Genomic DNA, 15,169 nt, shown 5'->3' with positions numbered 1-15,169 from the left:
ACCTAGACATTCCTGTCTCCTGACGTGTGAGCCGCGACTTGAAGCCGCCCAGGAGGCCGCCCTCCCAGCGCCGCAGGCACTAAGCCGCCCCGACGCTGACGCGCGACCCGGGCGGCCCGCGGTTCCAGAAGGGCGACGCGCACGCCCCTCGCCGCGCCCCGCCGCGCGCGCCCCCGCCGCCTCACAATCGGGGCCGCGCGCCGGGGACGTCACCGCGCCGCGCCCCGCCCCCTGCGTCCCGGAAAGAGGCGGCCGGCCATTGGCTGCGCCGCTGGCGGCCTCGGGGCCAATGACGGGGCGGCGAGCGGCGGGGTCCGGCCTTGACGTTGTGCTGCCCGCCGCGGGGTTTATTTGGCTCCGGGTCGGCCTGCCGCCATTAGCAGCCCGCAGCGCCCGAGGCCGCCCCCCGTCGCCCGCCGCGCCCCTCCCCCGCCGCCGCGCCTCCTCTCCGCCCCTCAGCACCTCAGCCCCCGCCTCCGGCAGCCGGGCGCCGCGCGCGGGCCCGCGGAGACCATGTCCTGACTGAGGCGGGCGGGCGGAGGCGGCAGCCGCGGGGCGGGCGGGCGGCGGCGCTGAGGGAGGCGGAGGGGGCCGGGCTCGGCTCGTCGCCGCGGGCCGTGCGGGGAGTCGCCGCCGCCGCCGCCGCCGCCGCTGCTGCCGGGCGTCGCGCGGGCCGGAGGGCCGGAGCTGGAGGAGGAGCCGCCGCCAGGTAACCTCGCCGGGAGGCGCTCCGCCGCAGGCCCTTCGAGGCCTTGCCGGGCCCTTCGCTCCTCCGAGGCCGCCCGGCTTTGCCCGTCGGCTCTCCCGCTCGGCCCCCGAGGCCGGGGCTCGAGGGCAGCCGCGGCCGCGCGTCCATCTTGGGCGCCGGGTGCGGGGCCAGGCCCGGGGCTTGGGGTGGGTGGATCCGCTCGGCCGCTTGTTTACGAACATGGGCCGCCGCGCTTAGGTCGGGTTACCCCAACTTGTGTGCGTGAGTGGAGGGTCAGGCGGTCACCCGGCGGGAAGCCGTCAAGACCTGGGGGCACCCCAAGTTGGTGCAGGTGTGCAAACTTGTGTTTCGGCCCGTCGGCCCGCTTCCCGTCCCCTCCGCCTCCTGTGCCGGTCACCCCCCTGGGGTTGCCATGGCCGGGGACGTGCCGGTGGGCAGCGGCGGCGCTGGCCCTGGAGGAAGGCCGTCTCCCCTCCGGCTCGCCCCGCGCTCTGGGTTGCGTGCCGGTGTCGTCTCCGCCGGGCTTGGTGCGGGTCGTTTCCAGACCAAAGGCTGTAATGAACACTTGCACCAAGCGCCGGGCTGGCTGAAGCCTGGAAGTTGGAAGCGGCCCATTATTTCGGGGAGACACTGGTGTTCCGGGTCCCTTCTCTCCCCGGGGTTAGGGTCTCTCCGTGGAGTCCGTCTGTGGTCATGTTGTGAACCAGTGTCAAGTGTAGAAACGCTGCCTTAGGAGGAGTACGGTTGACGATAAACATGCCAGGGGTTGGTGCCTGCACCTGTCGTGGTCACCCGTGCTCCCCGCTGGGTCCTCCGCGTTGATCCGAGCGCGAGCCCGGAGATGCCGGAGGGGTTTTTATGTTGGCTTGTGCCAAACAAGGGCTCGGAGAAGGTCACTGAAACTATATTGAAGAGAGAGAAAACCCTGGGTCTTGCTCCTTGGTTATTATTTGTAACGAAATAAGGCAGTTTAAAAACTCCGAATCCTGTCCCCTCTGGTTTTCTCGGTTCCTCCCTATTCCGAAGTTTCCCAAGGTAGATGGGGCCGCGGAGGTTCCAGGAGGCAGGTTGGAATGTGGGCGAGGGCCTTCTGGGCCTGTCGCCGGTGTGGCCCTTTCAACACCTTCTGATGCCTCAGCCCTCCACAGCTGTTTATTTACTCTTGACATGTGCTTGGGCTAGTTGCTGAGTCCATGCACGGGGTTTATTTTAAGCCCGTGGCCTTGATCCAGATCTGGGCTCTGATAGGGCTTATGGCACATCACATCAGAGTCCCAGGATTAACTCAGTTTTGGAACTCAGGGTCCAGCTGTGTAGTATTGGAGGTAATTGTTTCAGGTGTTTAATAACTACAGTCGGAGTTCTAGCCTATGCTTAGTACTTGGGTTGCTTTGAAAACAAGTGTGTTAGAAAACGGGCGTTGAAGAGGTAGACAGCTGGGCTTTGTTCCCTCCTGCTGGGTGTGGCTGCTCCCCTTCGCCCCCAAGGTGTGCTGTGGTGGGCCATGGGTGCGCCTTTTCCCAAGGAGGGGATGTTTTCCCACTTGGGCTGTGGGTAGGCGGCGTCCTGTGTATTGGACACTGACTCACATCTCAGCACGAACGGGTGGCTGCTCCTCGGTGGGCTCCTCCAGTCTGGGGGGTGGGTGGTCTTGGCGTGCTCTTCAGTCCTAACTTCTGCTTCCCAGAGCAAACCCTTACTTCTGCTTGCTGTTCTGTGAGACCTCAGAGAAGTGGGCTTCAGCAGTGTCCGTTGTACCTGTGGAGGCCGTATTCACTGGAAATGTGGATAAAGTGGCTAGTGTTCACACAGGAAAGCTGTCCTGGGGTATGTGGCCTGTCCCCTTCTAGGTCCTGGAGTTTGAGGCTTGGAAAGCTTCTGAGACAGAGTATTTGAAGTGCTCCAGCTCTTAACCATTCTTAGTATAGCTCTGCCTGTCGATGACGCTCAACCTTATGACGATTGTATCGAAGTATTAAAATAAGCACCACAGTTGTGTGGTTTATTTATTTATTTTTCTTTAAAGATTTATTTTATTATTATTTTGTTTACTGTAAAGTCAGATACAGAGAGGAAGATCTTCCGTCCGATGGTTCACTCCCCAAGTGAGCGCAACGGCAGGTACTGTGCCAATCCCAAGCCAGGAGCCTCTTGCAGGTCTCCCACGCGGGTGCAGGGTCCAAGGCTTTGGGCTGTCCTCGACTGCTTTTCCAGGCCGCAGGCAGGGAGCTGGATGGGAAGTGGAGCTGCCGGGATTAGAACCGGTGCCCATATGGGATCCTGGAGCATTCAAGGCGAGGACGTTAGCCACAAGGCCACCGTGCTGGGCCCTGTGTGGTTTACTTTAGATTTGAGACTGGGGGCAGTGGGCTGGTTCTGCTTGGCACCCACAGTGGTGCTGTGGCTAACTTACCTATTTGTGTGTAAGTCACCTGGAGTTCCATAGAGGAAGGAAATACTCTGTAGTCTCATTGGCATTCTTGACCACAGATGTTGGTGGCTTTGTGTCATTGGTCATCAGGTGGATGTGACAGAAGGGTCTGTGATTCACTGCTGCCTGTCCACACAGTTGGCAGCACAGCAGATTGGTCCATGGTGTCAGTGTATAGTGCCTGGGTGGGTGCTGACACAGGTGCAGAATAGGTGTGTGTGTTTCTGTTGTATGTGTGAAGAGGAGGCCTGCTGGCTCATGCGCATGGAGTTTCTGGGCAGGAAATCAGCTTGACGTAACTCCTTGTGACTACATGGAAGCCTGTCCTCTTTCTCCAGTTGATCAAAATATTTTTCTTGAAACTGATTATTAGAAAGTAGTTTATATTATACAAACTTTTTTCCAAGTGGAGCAACTAGGACTTGAGCTGGTACCCATATTGGATGTTGGCATTGGACTTATAGGAATTATTTATATATTCTAGATAAAATTCCCTTATCAGATAAGTAGCTTGCATATTTTCTGTTTTGTGTGTTTTCGTTTTGTTGATGGTTTCCTTTGAGGCATTGAAAGTTAGTTTTTGGGGCTGGTGCTGTCAGGTGCTGGTATCCTATTTGGGTGCCAGTTCAAGTCCTGGCTGCTTTACTTCTGACCTAGCTTCCTACTGATGTGCCTGAGAAAGCAGCAGTGGATGGCTCAGGTGCTTGGGCCTCTGTACCCACGTGGGAGACCCAGCTAGAACTTCTGGTTCCTGGGTTTGGACAGGCCCAGCTCTGACTGTTGCATTCATTTGGGGAGTGAATCAGGGAATGGAAGATTTTTGTCTCTCTTGCTCTATGTAATGCTGCCTTTCAGATAAATATGCAAATAAGTCTTTGAAACAGGAAATTTAAAATTTTGATGTCTAGTACATCACACACACACTGTTATAGAGAGGGAGAAACAGAGACAAATCTTGCATCTGCTAGTTCATTCCCTGAGTGGCTGCAGTGGCTGGAGCTGGGTTGAGCTGAAGCCAGGAACTGCTTCTAGGTTTCCCACAGACTTGAGCTCTCCTTTGCTGCTCTCCCAGGCAGTGTAAGCAGGGAGCTGGATCAGAAGTGGAGCAGCTGGGACTCGAACCGGTGCCTGCGTGGGATACCAGTGATGCAGGTGGAACATTAACCACTGTGCTGTGGCGCTACCCTCTCACTTTTCTTTGGTCCTTGTGGCTTTGCTTAATCCAAAGACAGTATCTGTTTTCATTTAGCAGTTTTATAGTTTTAGCCACTAAGTATAGGTCTGTGACTGTATGAAGTTTTGTGTGTGATACGAGATGTGGGTTTGTATTAAGTCTGCTGTTATTGCTACATAAAGTCCCTGACTCTGGGTACAAGCATGGTACTGCCTTCTGCTGTGCTCTGTTGAGGCTGTGGCAGATGCCTGCTGAAGAGATGCCATGGTCCAACTGGGTGCGTGAAGTTTTCTCTTTTTCCCCAGCTCCTCACAGTCAGCACTAGTTCCTTCTGATGGTAGCACCCCAGGCAATCGCATTACTCACCGTTAAGTTCCCACCTTTCTCTTTTTTAAGATTTATTTTTCTTGAAATTCAGAGTTGGAGGGAGAGACAGATTTTGCATTTGCTGGTTCACTCCTCAGCTGGGCCTGCCTAAAACTAAGATCTAGGAGCTTCTTCCACGGGTGCAGGGGCCCAAGGCCTTGGCCCATCTCCTGTTGCTTTGTCAGGTCGTTAGCAGGGAACTGGATCAGCAATGAAATAGCCAGGGCTCCAACTAACTAGCACCCATTTGGGATGCTGTTACTGCATGTTGACAATTAGCATGCTACACCACAGTGCTGGTCCCTAAGTCCCATCTTTTAAAGATTCCTCCATTTCCCAGCATTGCCGCATGGAGGACCAAGCTTGCATCCCTTGAACTTTAGGTGACTGTATACCAGATCTAGCTGCAGCAGCTTGCAGGCTAATTTACTGACTACCCAGTTGTTCAGCACCATCTATTGAAATTTTCTTGGCCTTGATAATATAATTACTGACAAGTCTAAATTGATTATCTTAAGGCAGCATTTCCTGGATACAGAGATATTGCCTGTGTTCTGCAGAGGAAGAAAAATTGTCTTCCCTTTCTATTGCACATTAAGTTGCAATGATCTGCCTGTGACTGGAATTGTGTAAACAGGACATCATTTCTATGCTTTTCATAAACTTCTAGATCCTATCCTGTTGGGGTTGCTATGGTAATAACCGTTATATTTTGGTATTTAATGGGGCTGAGTTTTATCTTTTATTTTATTTTATTTATTTATTGTAAAGATTTATTTATTTATTTATTTATTGGAAAGTCAGATATACAGAGAGGAGGGGAGACAGAGAGGAAGATCTTGCATCCGATGATTCACTCCCCAAGTGAGCGCAGTGGCTGATGCTATGCCGATCCGAAGCCAGGATCCAGGAACTTCTTCCAGGTCTCCCACACGGGTGCAGGGTCCCAAGGCTTTGGGCCGTCCTTGACTGCTTTCCCAGGCTACCAGCAGGGAGCTGGATGGGAAGTGGGGCTGCCGGGATTAGAACCAGTGCCCATATGGGATCCCGGGCACGTTCAAGGTGAGGACTTTAGCCGCTAGGCCACGCCGCTGGACCCTTTATTTTATTTTTCATTTATTTAATCGGTGGAGCTACAGAGAGAGGAGGAGGCGAAAGAGGGAAAACCTTCCATCCATTGATTCTCTCTCTAGGTGGCTCCAGTGGCAGGAACTGAGCTTATCTGAAGCCAGGGGCCAGGAGTTCTGTGTGGGATGTCCCTGTGTGTGTAGCTGTGTCCCCGGCTGCCTTTGCAGCGTGCCTTAGCAGGGAGCTGGATCAAAACTGAAAATGTGACGGTGGGATGCACACATCCCACGTGATACCCTAAACTCCAGGTCCTGCTTGCTTGTTCATTTGTTAGAATTTTGTAGTTCTCAATCTAGATATGCTTTGGGAAGATTTGTGTATTTATTTGTTTTTTAGTTATTTTTATTGGGAAGTCAGACAGAGTGAAGGAGAGACAGTGAAAGATCTTCTGTCCGCTGGTTCACTCCTCAAGTAGCTGTAATGGTCAGAGCTGAGCTGATCCGTAGCCAGGAGCCCGGAGCCGCCTCTGGGGCTCCCATGCAGATGCAGGATCCCAAGTTCTTGGGCCTTGCCTACTGCTTTTCCAGGCCACAAGCAGGGACAGAAACTGATGCTCATGTGGGATTCTGGATGTGCAAGGAAGAACCTTAGCCACTAGGCTACAACACTAGGCCCTTTACTTTTTGAAAAAGATTTATTTCTTGTTCATTTTTGAAAGGTAGGGTCACACAGCTAGAGGTATCTTCTATTCCCTAATGGCAACAATGGCTGAGTCCAGAAGACATCTCTTATTGGCAGGTTCATTCTGCAAATGGCTGCAGTGGCTGGGATGGCTAGGCTGAAGCCAGGAACCTAGAACTCCCATGTAAGTGACAGGGGCCCAAGCACTTGGATTATCTTCCATGCCTTCCCAGGTGCCTTAGCAGGGAGCTGGGTCAGCAGCAGAGCAGCCTGGAGTTGAACTGTGTGGAGGGTGGCATTGTAAATCTTCACCCACTGATTTTGAACGGAGTAGTAGACAGATGGGGAAAAAGATTTTTTTTTGGCCAAATTGTGTATGTTGTATTGGTATTACCTGAAATATTTTATTCATTTGCCTTTGCCAGCTTTTTATTACTTTTTTTTTTAAGATTTATTTTTATTTGAAAGGCAGGTTTTACAAAGAGGAGAGACAGAGAGAAGGTCTTTTATTCACTGCTTTGCACCCTAAATGGCTGCAATGGCTAGAGCTGAGCTGATCCAGAGCCAGGAGCTTCTTCCGGGTCTCCCACGGGGATGTGGGGTCCCAAGGCTTTGGGCTGTCCTCTGCTGTCTTCTCAGGCCCTAGGCAGGGAGCTGGGTGGGAAGTGGAGCAGCTGGGACAGAAACCACTGCCCGTGTGGGGTTCCAGTGCTTGTGAGGGGGAGGATTATCCAGCTGAGCCATCATGCCAGGCCCTGCTTCTTGTCACATATACAGTATTACTAACATTTGATAAAAAGGTATCCTTAAGTGAGCTAGATGTCCTAATGAATATTGGTTTTTCTAGCTATTTTATAATTTGGTACTCATTGGTTCATATTGGTAACATAGAATGGATAGAACTTAGTGCAAGCGATTAAATTCTGAGTTGAGGAGAACATTTGTAGTTCCTGCAAAATTTTTATGTTTTTTAAGCACTGGATGAATAGTCTAGTTTTGGAATTAACTGGCTTACCTCCATATGTGTTTAAGGAAACTCCGACTTCCTCAAGTGCTGAGACATGGTTTTATCTACTGATGAATTGCTGCACATTTCTGAGTGCCAGTTAGGTGGGCATTGCCCTTGGCAGTGATCACACTGCCACAGTGTATGGGGTGTGTGATCCTGCCCGTCTCTGAGCCGCAGGAACTGCTGTGCTAGGGTGGGTTTTACCAGAGCGCAGACATGGGGCGCTCTTCCTGTCTTTGTTGTTACTGTCCAGGAACTGAAGTATTTAGGTAGAGAAGTTTGGCATGTGAAGAAGTAACATTACTCCCAAAATGATGTAAAATGAGCAAAAATCCTAGTCAGTTTGACACAAGGTAAGTAATTGTGTCATCAGGATCTTTTTTTTTACTCTATTTGTTGGCTTGCGAATCTGTTAGTTTAAAAGGAAGAAGACCTATTTTAGTTGTGGATTTAATTTTTTCCTTATTAGTTCAGTCTCAGCAAATTAGGTTGTAAACTATAAGCTTTTTTTTTTAATTTATTTTTTATTGGAAAGTCAAATTTATGGAGAGAAGGAGAGACAGAGAGAAGGATCTTCCATCTGCTGGTTCATTTTCCAAGTGGCCGCGAAGGCCAGAGCTGAGCCGGTCTGAAGCCAGGAGCCCTCAGGTCTCCCATGTGGGTGCAGGGTCCCAAGAGTTTGGGCTGTCCGCGCCTGCTTTTGCAAGCCACAAGAGGGAATGGGCAGTGGGACAGGAGGGATACCAACTGTCTTCCATATGGGAGCCCAGCACGTTCAAGGTGAGAACTTTGGCGCCCGACCCTGTAAACCACACATTTTGTTACAGTCTAGACTCTAGGGTTGGGTGAAATGAAGTTAGATATATTATTTATAGGGGTAATTACTTCAGTTAATTGTGATACTGCCTGTGAGACCAAAGTCATGGTACCAGGTCATTTACTTAAATTTACTTTGTCCAGTTTGTTCCCAAATTTCTGGGAAGGATACTTGCAGTGATGTTTGCTTACTCCGTACAGATGCCATTCATAACAGGTGACCTCTGTGTGGGAAAGTCAGGTCAGCTTGGACATCTGCTATTGGTGACTGATTGCTTGTACGTAGTTTTAATACGTTCAGGAGATGTTTAATGATTGCAGACCTTTGTAGTTGTGTCCTTATATAACAGGTCTTGAATGGCTTGCCAGCTTGTGGGCTGTCGTCGTAGCTCATGTTGCTCATGTTGTTGGAATGTTGGGGAAAGGAACAAATGTTTATTGAGAAGTTCTGTGACTGTTGGTCTAATCCTGGAGTTTGTAGGTGAGACATGGCACAGGAGTAGGACATTGTAAGTTACACCACCACTTGTGACACTGGTCCCAGATGCTCCACTTCCAGTCCAGTTTCCTTATTATGTCCCTGGGCAAATAAGGGTGATGACCCAAGTGCTGGAGCCTCTGCCACCCGTGTGGGAAACCCGGATGGAGTTCCGGGATCCTGACCCAGGCCCGGCTGTGTGGCTGTGTGGGAGGAGTGGACCAGGGAGTGGAAAATCTTTGTGTTTCCCTCTTGCTAACTTTGCTTTGCAAATAGTAAGTCTGTAAATCAGTCCTGTAAAGGGAATTGAACATATTGATTAGGAATTCAGTCTAGGATAGCCTAAGTTTGAGCTGTTTTCTTAAACATTCGGCTGGAATGTCAGGTAGCTGAAATCATAAGTGCTTGAATCCGGAAAAAGATCCAGTCTGGAGCCATACATTTTGCTTCATGAATTTGCATGTCATCCTTGTGTCGGGTCATGCTCATCTCTGTTGCGTTCCAGTCTTAGTGCCTGTGCTGCTGAAGCGAGTCCTGGAGTCATCTCTCTTTTGATGATCTTTGAAGCCTGGGAATGGGGTGGGCATTAGGCTTGCTGCTCTGATGCCTGTGACTCCTGTGGTCGGAGTTCCTTGACTCCGTCTGCTGCTTGTGTGCATCCTGCGAGGCAGCACCCCGCAGGGAGAGTGCATGGGCTCTCGCCCCTACCTTCTGGCTTTGGGTCTCGGCCCTGTCCTGCCCGGTCTCTTCTGTTGCAGGTTATCTGAGGGGTGAACTAGCAGATGGGTGAGTTCTCTGTGTAACAGGTAATGGTTATAGGAGGGCTGAGCGTTGGATGCTTGTGCTCCAGCCCACTTTTAAATATTTATTTATTTAGAAGGCAGAATGACAAAGACTTCCTAGCTGCCCTTTTACTCCCTAAATGCCTTGGAGCAGCCAGAGCTGGGATATAGGCTAAAGCCAGGAGCCAAGACTCCATCACTCCATCCGGGTTTCCTGGGTGGATGGCAGGAACCCGAGCATTTGGGCCATTGTTTCCTTCCTTGCCAGACTCATTGACAGGAAGCTGGATTGTCACCAGTTGGGATTCTAACTGGTGCTCTGAGATGAGTGGCTGAACATGCTGCGCCACAACACCCACCTTGTACTTTGTGCTTTATTGTTATTTGTTAATTTTTTCAGAGTCTAGAAGCTCAGGTCCTTTCCATGGGTTGTGACACAGTGGGCTGCTCTGGGTGGCTCTTTAATTGAATCTAGCCTTTCTCTCTGGCTTCCTTCTTTTTCTGAGCATTTTCCTTCACTCTTTTCAGAAAGCTCTCTGGGCTCTTAGTGTGTTTAATATGCTCAATATCCACGTTTATTCTAACAAGAGTCTTGCCTTTGTTAGTTTACAACAAGCTCGGGTACATTGTAGATTGTCCCATTTTTGCCATTTATGGGGCATTCCTTTTTGAACAGCACCCGTTCCTTTGATGTCTGCAGTGTTACCTGTTTTGTAAATGCGCATGTGTGTGGCCACAGGAACAGCTCCATGTTTTCCAGAAGGCCTGAGAAAATGTAACAGGACCTCTCTATTTTCCCTTTGCGTTCCTCATCTTGGCAAATTACTGAAAGATGGTGGCTCCGGTTGAAAACATACTTCACACTTTAAATCAGGGCAACTGGGATGTCAGAGGCTGGAGGAGCTGGTGGAGTGAAGGAAAACTAGGAGAACCTCTTGTGGACCAGGGGAAACAGTGTGTGTAATAAGGGATTTGGAACCAGCCATTCACCAAATAACTTAATGTTTATTGTGTTTTATGTGTCATTTGAATTTTTTGTAAAGATTTATTATTAGAAAGTGAGATATGCAGAGAGGAGAGACAGATCTTCGTCTGCTGATTCAGCTCCCAAGTGGCCACAACAGCCCAGGCTGAGCCTATCCAAGGCCATGAACCAGGAGCTTATTCTGGGTCTCCCACAGGGGTGCAGGGTCCCAAGGCTTTGGGCTGTCCTCTACAGCTTTCCCAGGGCACAACCGGGGAGCTTGATGAGAAGTGGGGCCCCTAGGATACAAACTAGTGTCCATATAGGATCCTGCTGGTACATGCAAGGTGGGGACTTTGACCAGTAGACTACTGTGCTGGGCCTACTTTGAGTTTTTAATTGCTGATGGAAAACTAGGAAAGGCTAGATGCTATATAATTTTATCAGTTTGATTAAATTGCAAGTAGTGTGTTTTTGGTAGGAACAGATAGGGAGACAGAAGTCATGACTTTCTGAGTAACGTTTTCCATGTCTGTGTAGTTGCGTATGCAGTTATAGTCTTATGAATTGTGGGGAAATGTAGTAAGTTTTGTGTGGTTTGTAATCTGGGGAAATGGGAAGATGTCAGATAGATGAAGACTGAATCTGGCCAAAAGCTCTGATACATGGAAGGTGCACTTGCTTTCTTGAAATCAGTTTGATTCGAAGTCTGAACTCTCTTGGCAGGAACTTCAGCCTTAGTCATCCTGTGGGCATTCTCTCATGTCATGGGAAAGTTTGGTGTCTTTTGGTTCAGTTTTGCATGCCGTGATTGTGTCTTAGATCAGGGTTATATGTCCTAGGTTACTCAGTGCTCCCGGAAGTGCAGGCCTGGGCTCTGTTACCAGCTGAGGCTCCCAGTGCTTACGGCTTGGCATCTTGTGGACATCTTTTACTCGAAAAATGCTGCTGCAGTAAATTCTCACTCTTAAATTTCTCAAAAGCTCCACTCCTTTCTTTTTTTTTTTTTAAAGATTTATTTTTTTTATTTTTTTTTTTATTGGAAAGGCGGATATACAGGGAGGAGAGACAGAGAGGAAGATCTTCCATCCGATGATTCGCTCCCCAAATGAGTGCAACAACCGATGCTATGCTGATCCGAAGCCAGGAGCCTCTTCCGGGTCTCCCATGCAGGTGCAGGGTCCCAAAGCTTTCGACTGCTTTCCCGGGCCACAGGCGGGGAGCTGGATGGGAAGTGGGGCTGCCGGGATTAGAACCGGCGCCCATATGGGATCCCGGGTGTGCAAGGTGAGGACCTTAACCACTTGCGGCACCGCGCCGGGCCCTCCACTCCTTTCTTTTTAAAGTCACTGACTATGCTTTTAAGTGGTGTTGGTCCACATTCCATGCCGCTGGAATCCTTGAGACAAAATTTTTGAATGTCGAATTACTTCACTGAAAATTGGTTAGAAGGAATGACAGAAAAAATACATGAATTACTTTTCTACAAGAAGAAATAAATACCAAGTTGCCAGTAAAACGATGGTTACAGAGGATGGTTGGATCACTTCCTGAGACTTGAAGATGAGCCTTGAACTGAACCTTGGAGAGCAGACAGTGTTTGCTAGATGCGAGTGCGTGTGTCTAAGTGCCTTGGTGTGTTCACTGTAGGTCATGGTGACCGTGCTTGAACTGCGGGGTGTGGGAGTGGGTCTGTTTGGAGAAACTGAGGTTGTACTGAGCTTCAGAAGGAGGGTTGTGCTGCTAACAGTCAGCTGAGTGCCTTTAGAGCAAGGTGCGTGAGGAGGCTGTTGTAGCTCTGACCTGAACCGAGAGAGGCTGGGTGTCAGCAGCAGCCCCTGGAGTCCGGGTGGCATTCAGTGTAGTTCCGAGTGTCCTGGCTGGGAACTGCAGCGCTCAGGGGAGGGGCGAGTCTGCAGTGGGAGGGAGACTGGGGTGTCACGGAGGAGGCCTGAAGTGAGGCGCTCCGGTGTCGGCAGTACATTCACTCCAGCAGAAATCCTGAGGATCCTTCTACGGATGGCTGTTTTTTTTGTGTGTTAGCTGTGATGAGGAAGACAGTGATACAGAAAAATAACTCCTGAGGAAAATGGAAGTGACTGTATTAGTGTTTTGGTTTAAGAGCTTAGTAGTACTTTGAAAATTTTAATTTTAAGTTTTACATTTCAAAATTACCTCAACTAATTGTAAAAACTTGGGATTTCAGCAAGTTTGGATTGTTGTTCTTGGTTTTAGTTCTCATCTGTGTTCCTTGAAGATGGTCTGAGCCTTGTTTTCACTAATTTATCTTAATAAATACAGGGTTACCTTAAAAAGCTAAGGAAAAACCATCGTGTAAAGATGAGTGTGATCAGCTCATTCTCTGAATAACTTGCCATTTGAAGCCGTTGACACAGTGCTCAGTGTGGGAGTGGCCATGATTGACGGTCCCTCTGTTACGGAGTTTGCACTGGATGCAGCAGGTTCCATTTTTGTGTTGCTTTGGTTCTCCGGTCGTCTCTGAGCTTCTCTTGGCAGAGTCTGCAATGTGGCTGTGATCTTGACCTCAGCGTAGATAAATTTTGTATATAGTGCTTAGTAATGTTTATAAATATGGCTTAATCTTTAAATGTGATGGTATGATAGTCTAGCCCGCCCCTCCCCAAGAATATATTGTTTTTAGTCTTTGGGAGTATGTAATGACAGCCACTAGGAATTTAGTCCTAGAAAACGGTGGCTGTGTTTGGAGACTTCACTCAATTGTGGTAGAGCCTGATGCACAAATGGACTCCTGGTTCACGGAATGGAAGCTCTCAGGATTGAGTTTGAAGCAAAGGGTAATTAGGAGTAGCACTGGTGGTAAGTTCTCCTTAGGAAGTTCTGGATTGTGCAGATTTTATTAGACCACTTAACTGAAGTATGATTCCTGTATAGAATTTGGAAATCTGGGCCTGAATCTGGCTTTGAATTGGCTCGTCTCTGGCCAGTGTAGCCACTTGTGGAGTGAAACAGTTGATGGAAGATCTTTGTCTCTCCTTCTCTGTGTAAATCTGACTTTCAAATAAGTAAATGAAGTAAACAACTCTTAAAAGAATTTGGAAATGTGTGTTATATACAGAATTAGTCATGTTTTTGTTGGAGAGTCAGATACACAGAGAGGAGGGGCAACAGAGAGGAAAATCTTCCATCCACTGATTCACTCCTCAAGTGGCTGTAATGGCTGGAGCTGAGCTGATCCAAAGCCAGGAGCTTCTTTGGGTCTCCCATGTGGGTGCAGGGTCCCAAGGCTTTGGGCCGTCCTCGACTGCTTTCCTAGGCCACAAGCAGGGAGCTGGATGGGAAGCGGGGCTGTCAGGACAGGAACCAATGCCCATGGGATCCTGGCATGTGGCGAGGACCTTAGCCACTTGGCTACCGTGATGGGCTCTAAAAGCAGTTTTAAGGTACAGTGTTTTTAGAACTGATTGCTTTGAATTTTACATACATTTAATTTAATAGATTTCATTTTACATGTATTTTGGAATGTTTTGAAATCTAGAAGAAATGCACTTAGTGTTAATGTCTTAGTAAGGCAGAATCACAAAGTTGAGGTGATGTTACCCTTTTTCTTTCATTTTACTTACTATCATAGGTATAAATGGCTGTCTCAAAGAATCCTCTCAAGTGAATTTTAGTTTTCACTTATTAAAAAAACAATAGATCTTCAATTCCTACAAAATGGATTCAGTACATTGTTATATATAACTTATTTCAAAATTCATGAGCTTGATTATTCCTGGATTTTCAGAAGAGACAGGCTAAGCAGTAGCCAGCTGTTTGTCCTTATTCTACCCGGCGGAAATGGTGGTGCTTTGTTAAAGAGGCTGCTGTTTGTTGTCTTTATTGTTAGCCTTGGACATTTAAACATATCATGCTGTTACATTAGTTCCATCAAGATAAAGGTAGTGTAGATAGGCTGTTAGGTTGTGCCTACAAGAACGTCAAAGTAGGAATTACTAAAGCAAGCCTGGATTTTTGAATATGACTGGTTTAAAGAAAATATTAAATTTAGAGTAGCTTGGGTTATGTTTGTTATAGCAGTTGTTCTTGTTAAACGTTTTTATTGATCATTTTAATTTTCAATAGCATGAGAAAGTAACATTTTTGCATTTCATTTTTGCGAGGAATGGCACTTCCAAATGAAAATGAAAATTGTATTAAATTTCTATTGTTTCCTCTTTGGATGCCTTTATAATTATGTTCTGTGCCCTTTAACAGACTTTATCTTTTTTTTTTTTTTAATTGTGATGCTATATGTGAGATCCTAGTTTGCATAAAATTTAAAAATCTAAGTAAGATCGTTTGAACAGTCCGGGTGAAGAGGTAGTTTACTGAAGCAGATTCCAGAGCCTCGTAAAGGCAGTTGCGTTGGCTTTCTCGGTTCAGTGACGAGATTGTGATGCTTGCAGGGAGAAGTTCACTGAGTAGTGCTAACAGTCTAGTGGCAGGCATACACTGCACACGTGCTTGAGAGCGCGTAGAAAAACATCTCCTTTGGCTCATCAGCCCGTTTGATTTGCCAGTTTTATTGCTGTATTAAAATTCTAAACATAGCATTCTATCATTAAAACTAGTAAGACTGAAATAAAAAATTGATTAAAGTCTTTAAAGATGATTTAGGATCAAGTAGCAGGCTTCCATTGAAATTCAAGTTGGGTCTCCTTTACAGGAGA

At 48.3% G+C, this 15,169-nt stretch overlaps 1 protein-coding gene across 1 annotated transcript in view; it reads left to right on the top strand.

The window, feature by feature from the left end:
• Nucleotides 1–321: 321 nt before the first annotated feature.
• Nucleotides 322–15,169, top strand: part of ZRANB1 (zinc finger RANBP2-type containing 1) — a 53,690-nt gene continuing 38,842 nt past the window's right edge. The window contains exon 1 of the mRNA XM_040991955.1: nucleotides 322–709. The gene's annotated coding sequence lies outside the window, so the exon portion shown is untranslated. The remainder of the gene's footprint in view (nucleotides 710–15,169) is intronic.

This window comes from Ochotona curzoniae, unplaced genomic scaffold (assembly GCF_017591425.1).
Source record: "Ochotona curzoniae isolate NIBS_2020 unplaced genomic scaffold, NIBS_Ocur_1.0 contig_66, whole genome shotgun sequence".
Taxonomy (NCBI): Eukaryota; Metazoa; Chordata; class Mammalia; order Lagomorpha; family Ochotonidae; genus Ochotona; species Ochotona curzoniae.
The sequence above is the reverse complement of the archived record's forward strand: the minus strand, read 5'-3'. Positions and strand labels throughout refer to the sequence as shown.